General features: G+C 37.5%; 1 long non-coding RNA gene across 1 annotated transcript; it reads left to right on the top strand.

Moving 5' to 3' along the window:
* Positions 1-752: 752 nt before the first annotated feature.
* LOC103566286 (uncharacterized) lies at positions 753-5,117 on the top strand. Its single transcript, XR_548465.2, has 3 exons — positions 753-950; positions 1,356-1,431; positions 4,958-5,117. It is a non-coding gene; the product is annotated as an uncharacterized lncRNA (long non-coding RNA).
* Positions 5,118-6,295: the final 1,178 nt, after the last annotated feature.

Here is a 6,295-nt window from a genome sequence, read left to right on the forward strand (position 1 = left end):
ACAAATGCCTTATGCCTTACTTCAATGTTGAGCTGAAGGTTATGCATAAGAAAATGTATATAACTCAGATGTCATGATGGCTTTCGAGTACTAAGGGAACAATTAAGATTCCCTATTAAGAGTCCATGGCCTACTGAAAATTTCAGACTCTCTCTCTGGCATACAAAACTGCTAACAATCGCTGAATTAAAGGTTACATACCCTCTAACCATAAGCTTTCAACAAATTATTGCAGAAATAAAGAACCATCAGTTAAGGCATAAAACCTAAATAAACAAAGCAGATATTCACCTAGTTTAGTTTCTCTACCAGGGGGTCAGTAAATATCATAAAAATGGTACCATCTCTAGGGGCTTTCAAAAGGGGAAAAAAGGTTTATGTAGTACACTCAAAATATCCAATCAACAGTAAAGCTCAGTTCATTGGTAATAAACATGATAGTCATCAGCTATGAAATAAAAATTGAATTAATTAAGCAAACCCCTCCATCATGCAAGAAATATTTTGGGCAGAGCATAGTTGATTTTAGGAATTAGATCAACAGAACCATAAGGAGTGTCACCATGGTATTTAGGGTAGGAGCCTGATTAAATTACATTGCTCCAAAGCAGGGAGGTGAGAAGAAAACCAACATGGTGAACATATATTTTGTGAAAGATGTAATTCTAGGAATTTGACATCTATCATCTAAATATATCCTCTCAACAAAGCTATGGGTATGTGTGACTATTTCTCTCTATTTTTATTTGCAGGGTAAACTTAGTAACATGGAGGAAATATACTTTATCCAAAATCATTGTATTATTCAGTCCGGAAGGCCTCATCTACAACGCAGTTCCATGGCGTGGAACCAAGGGGCAATGTTTTGCAAAGCTCTAACGTATTTTATAAGGTGACTATAAAACACAATATTTACTTCCCAGATGATGCAACAAATTTTTAAAGCTCAGGTGAGTAGCAAACAAAATATACTTAGGACTGTATTAGCATTACCCATATTAAATGATTTCTCAAACTTAAAAAATGTTGTGACTGAATCTGATGGATACAGATAACCGTCCTAGGAATAAGTTAAAAAAGCAGATGTCTGGATCCCCATTGTACCAAAAATAAAGACACACAACATGTGTGTGTCTTCCAAAAGAATGGCAGTCATCCTTTTCCTACAACCCCTAAAATACTGAAATCAGGTAAACCAATGAGTACTTAGTCTACCTACATTGTCTACCTGAGAGTTGGAGACACAGAAAGTTATTGGAAATGACCCCAAAATGAAAAACATCTTGCTCTCAAGAAGCCTCTAATGTAATTGAGTTCATTAACAAAACTAATCTAGGTTTTCCTCATTTTTTTAGGCATTCTTTGGAATGCACTCCAAGGGCTAGGACTATTGCTCTCATTGCATTACAAGGAAGTGTACCTATGAATCAGGTAAGTCCATTTATTATAATGGTCAAAACTTCTTGAAATACTTCAACAACTGTGATGTGTGGTAGGTGAAACTGAAATCTCTCACAGAATAAAATGTAACAGCAAAGGCTTCAGTCCTTTTATATTAATGGCTTTTTTCTAAGCAGTTCCTACAAAAAGAGAAGAACCATTTCTATAACCGTGAATCTTGCAAGCAAACACCATGAACTTGCATTGCCAGGGAGAAGACGTGATGAACTCCAGCTCAGAATCATATTGAATCAGGTTCAATTCAGGACATAAAATGAAATGAAAAGCCCAAACTAATTAGATTGTAATGAGCAGTTCATATGCCTTATGTCGCTTTATCACGTGCAGTAGGTGCTGCATCCCTACAGTGAATGACTTCAAGCAAGTCATCAGCTGTACTGTGTTCAAGAATGCTAATCAGAAGGAAAAGGGTCTTTTTATGACATGCTTGAAGAAAACAAGATTGATTGTAGCTTCTTGATCATAGCAGCAACAGTGGAATGGCTTTATCTCTATTAAACTTCACTTGCATTTCTGGAAAGCATGGAGTGTCCTAATGAGACAGGCAGAAATAAAGGAGTTCATTAGCACAAAATTGCGAAAGTTGAAATGTCATGTAACAAGTTGGAAGCTGATATTCCAAAGAATATTCAGAGTCTGGGTCTGAAACTCAAATGTCAATAATAAGTACCGTTTTGGTTTCCTCAGACTCTGCTTCCCATGTATCAGCTACCACATTAGTGTTCAGTGAATTCCCAATTCTGAGGCCCAGAGGGACTTTACTTATATCATTGAATATCTCATAGCAAAAAAAAGAAAAAGAAAAAGATCTACAGTTGTCATAAGCTCCCCAAGTGACTTTCAGTGTACCATGGCCTTGAGGAAACTAGACTAAACTGAATAAGAAGAAACACAAACTAACAAAACTACTTCCATTTTGTGTGTGCCTCTTTTGTCAGTTTGCTTTTCATCTGTTACCCAACTTTCCCTTACTCTGCTTTGTGTCTCTGGGAATTACATTTCCCAGGCTTGTCAGCCAACTGCATTTTGATAGATCGGGTCAAGGGAGGCAGTGGCAGAAGCCTGGGAGAAAAAAAGGAGATGAGTCTGGGTATGTTTTTCTGCTCTTTCTCTGCTTTCCCTTTCACTCTTGGTAATGATTCTATCTTCTCTTTGATTCTGGTTTCATTGGAAAAGCTCCTCCATCGGTGGTCATAGTTCCAGTAGGAGAGTAGCCACCCAGGTCCTGGTTTCCCAAGGATGGTCCTCATTTCATCTTTGAGCTGTGAAAACAATACCTACTCCTTGCATTCCTCCAACCATTGGGGTGGTGGTGGTTTCCACTATTTCTAATTTCTGGATTGCCTCACCATCACCTTGTCAACACTTCCATCATCTAAGTAACCATCTCCCTCTATTAAATTTCTTCCATTTGAGATACCTAGAATGGTTTCTGTTTTCCTGCCTGGACCATGACTGATAGAATGGTTTTCTTTAAAACCTTCCTTCTCGAGAAAAGAATTCCCTTTGAAACTGTCCTCATGAGAATATAATCAAGGGAAGAATAAAGGGAAAGAAAAGAACCACAGAAAGAAAAAGTTTTGCATGAAGCTCTTTGTATGACAATTCTCCCACAATACAGTTGTTTCTTTGCACTTCTGTTCAAGATTCTTTTAAAATGGTGACAGGAGTTCTTGAACATTTGAATGTCTGAACACTTCTAATTTTCTGCAGATTTTTTCCAAATAATTTGTTCACATTCTACTTAATTGCCACTTAATTTGCTTTTAAAATTATATTTGTTTATATTCATATTCAACGTTATATCTTTAATAGTTTTGATGCAACATACTAAATTTTGTTAGCAGTATCTTGGTAAAATAAAATAATTGGGGAATAGGTTTCAAAGTCAAAAATGAAAGGGGACTGGATTTTATGACTATATGGCTGCAGGATTTTGGTTAGGAAAAGAAAGACACTACCCCCTCCCCATTTTTTCCCAACCCATCTCCTATTAGAAAAACTTAAACCAACAGGAGAAGTCGCATTTGTGATTTAAAAAGAAAAGAACTGGGTAAATATTTAGCCTATCCCTAATTATCCTTTCTTATACTGAATATTTACATTTCCACATAGTTGGAATTTTCTCTCAGTGATTTGGCAAGTATAAATTATCCTTGCCCTCAAGACTCCCAGGTTCCACAAGCAGAACATCAATAGTTGGCGTTTTTAAAAAGCTGCAGTTTTATTACTAAACACGACTATTCTGACTTGCTGTTACTGTAGTTACATTTACATTAAATAATATTAATGCAGGAGGCCCTTCATTGCTTGCTGATACCAAAGTTATCATAGCCCCAAAAGACTATTTTGAAATCCTCTCACCAAAATTCGTTTAATACATCAGAAGTGCCCAACAGAGGGCTATTGTGGCAAATTGCCTATGGTCTTTAAGTAGTGAAGATACAGGCACCTCATCATTAATGTGGAGGATTGGCCCACAAACCATGGCTACCAGTACAAATGAATTATCCGACTCCCTCTTGATAATAAACCTGGTAAGCTCCATAGTTAGCCATTCCCAACTTAACTTCTGCTCAACGCCTCTTTTCACTCTAGTATATTATGAAGGCCCAGATAATGTTTTGAGTTTAAATCATGCCATACAAAATCAATGTAAGGTGATGAACCTGATCCACTGGGTTTTTCTCCAGGGCAAGAAAGATTAGAACCACTTTCCATAAAAGCCTCAGCCTCAAAGAATCTGAAAGATTTAACTAGCAGTCTAGATGCCTTCCTTCTGACAAAGGGTAAGTGCTTTAGTTTGCTGGGGCTGCCAAACAACAGAAATTTATCTTCTCACAGCTCTGGAGACTAGAGATCCAAGTTCAAGATGTCGGCAGATTCAGTTTCTTCTGAGGCCTCCCTCCTTCGCTTGCAGATGGCTGCCTTTTTGCTGTGTCCACACATGGTTTTTCCTCTGTGGGTACATGTACCTCATGTCTCTCAGTGTTTCCAAATTTCCTCTTCTTATAAGGAGGCCAGTCAGATTAGATTAGATCCCACTCTAACAATCCAGGTTTGACTTAGTTACCTCTTTAAAGCCCCTGTCTCCAAATGAGTCACATTCTGAAGTAATGGGGATTAGAGCTTCAACAGACAAATTGAGTGGGATGGTTACAATTCAGTTCATAACAATGAGGGTGGAGAAATTTGTCTTTATTGGCCCCATACTTTCCTTTCTGCAAACATTTCCTCCTTGGGGGTTCACTCACCCAATATCGTCATTCTTAAAGATTCTTTACTCTTGAGTTTTACCCTAACTCCTTAGAACAGGATGTGAAAATCTCATGTTATACTGTGATTTAAATGACAACTAAATTTTATGTATTAACTTTTTCAAGTATATATGCTTTAAAATGGGAATTGAGCATTAATCAAAAAGAATAAAATTGCCTTTGTGAAATTGCAGGCAACAGCAAGCCAAACCAAGGTGATATTTTGTGTCTTTCCATAGCCTTTGAAATCACATCACATGTGGAACCATCTCCATCACTGATTTGTAAAGTCAACTGTGGTCCTTGCCCTGCTATACTATCATTATTATCATTCAAGCCCATCTGACATTTTCTTCATTATTGTGCATTTATTGAGTGCCAGTGGGATGCTACACCAAAGAAGCTGCTAAAAGTTGGTAAGTAGTGCTTGAATACCAATCTCCAACACAGAGCTGCTAGAAATTATGTTTATGATTCAATAAATGAGTTTTTTTGACTATTGCCCAAACTGTGCCCCAGCATGACCTGAGTAGACTAATCCTACTAGGGGTACTATTTTTGGATGTCATAAATCTAAGCTTCTGGCTATTTCTAGTCATTAAACATCCCATGGAACTTTTCATAACACTAAGGGTTTTTAATCCCCAGCTTCTGGCAAAATTCCAATTGGTATAATTATGTTCTGCTCACCGTACCTAAATTCTCATACGGAAGTATGAGAGACTCTTTTATTGTATCATCTCTACAACTAAACTGTAATCTATAGGGGGTGCTGTATGGTTTTTAACATGGGAGAATGAAAGTATTATGTAATTCTATAAGTCCTATTCCCAAACTCAATTCAGCCATTACATTTCTTCAAGGTCTTTGAAATAATTTGTATATTAAAATGCAGTCAATAAATGTTAAATTTTATGTTGTCTCAAATCACAAGGAGTAGAACCCAGGAGTTCACCGTAAGAGTCTCTTTCCTAACAATGGGAAAACTGAGCCTCTTTGCCTGAATTTCATTATTGTTCACATGATTGTTTGGGAATTTGGTTTCAACTCAGAAACACACAAAATGTTACAGGCAACTTGAATTCATTAGGTTCTTTTGATTACATGGGAAGTTAAGAAGAATGAAAACCTGGTCTTCTAATACACCATACCCACATGAGTGAAGTTTCCAGTTTATAGTTATAGAGGGAAAAGAATACCAATTTTTCAAAGATCAGGTCACCTAATTTTCAAAAGAAAAATAAAATGATTTTACTGAGGAGTTCCTAAATCCTAAAAGGCCTTTAAATGGGCCAAGAGGAACAGCTGCTGTTGCCAGAGGAGCATCTGGCAGACATCTAGTCTCAAGGTCAAGGGATGGGATGGAGAACCAGAAACACTGGCACCAGTCAAGGGCAGCAGTGGAGGACACTGGGATGGAGACTCTGGCTTTTGCCAGTCTCAGCTTCACAGATAAATAGGACTCAAGTTGTTCCCATGAAACAGTAATGGGAGGTACGTGTGAAAGGGTTTTTGCCCTCGTTACTGTTCAAGTGGCCTAGCATCTCTTGGGCAGTATGGATAGATAACTGATCCTT

Source organism: Equus przewalskii, chromosome 17 (assembly GCF_037783145.1).
Source record: "Equus przewalskii isolate Varuska chromosome 17, EquPr2, whole genome shotgun sequence".
Lineage (NCBI taxonomy): Eukaryota > Metazoa > Chordata > Mammalia > Perissodactyla > Equidae > Equus > Equus przewalskii.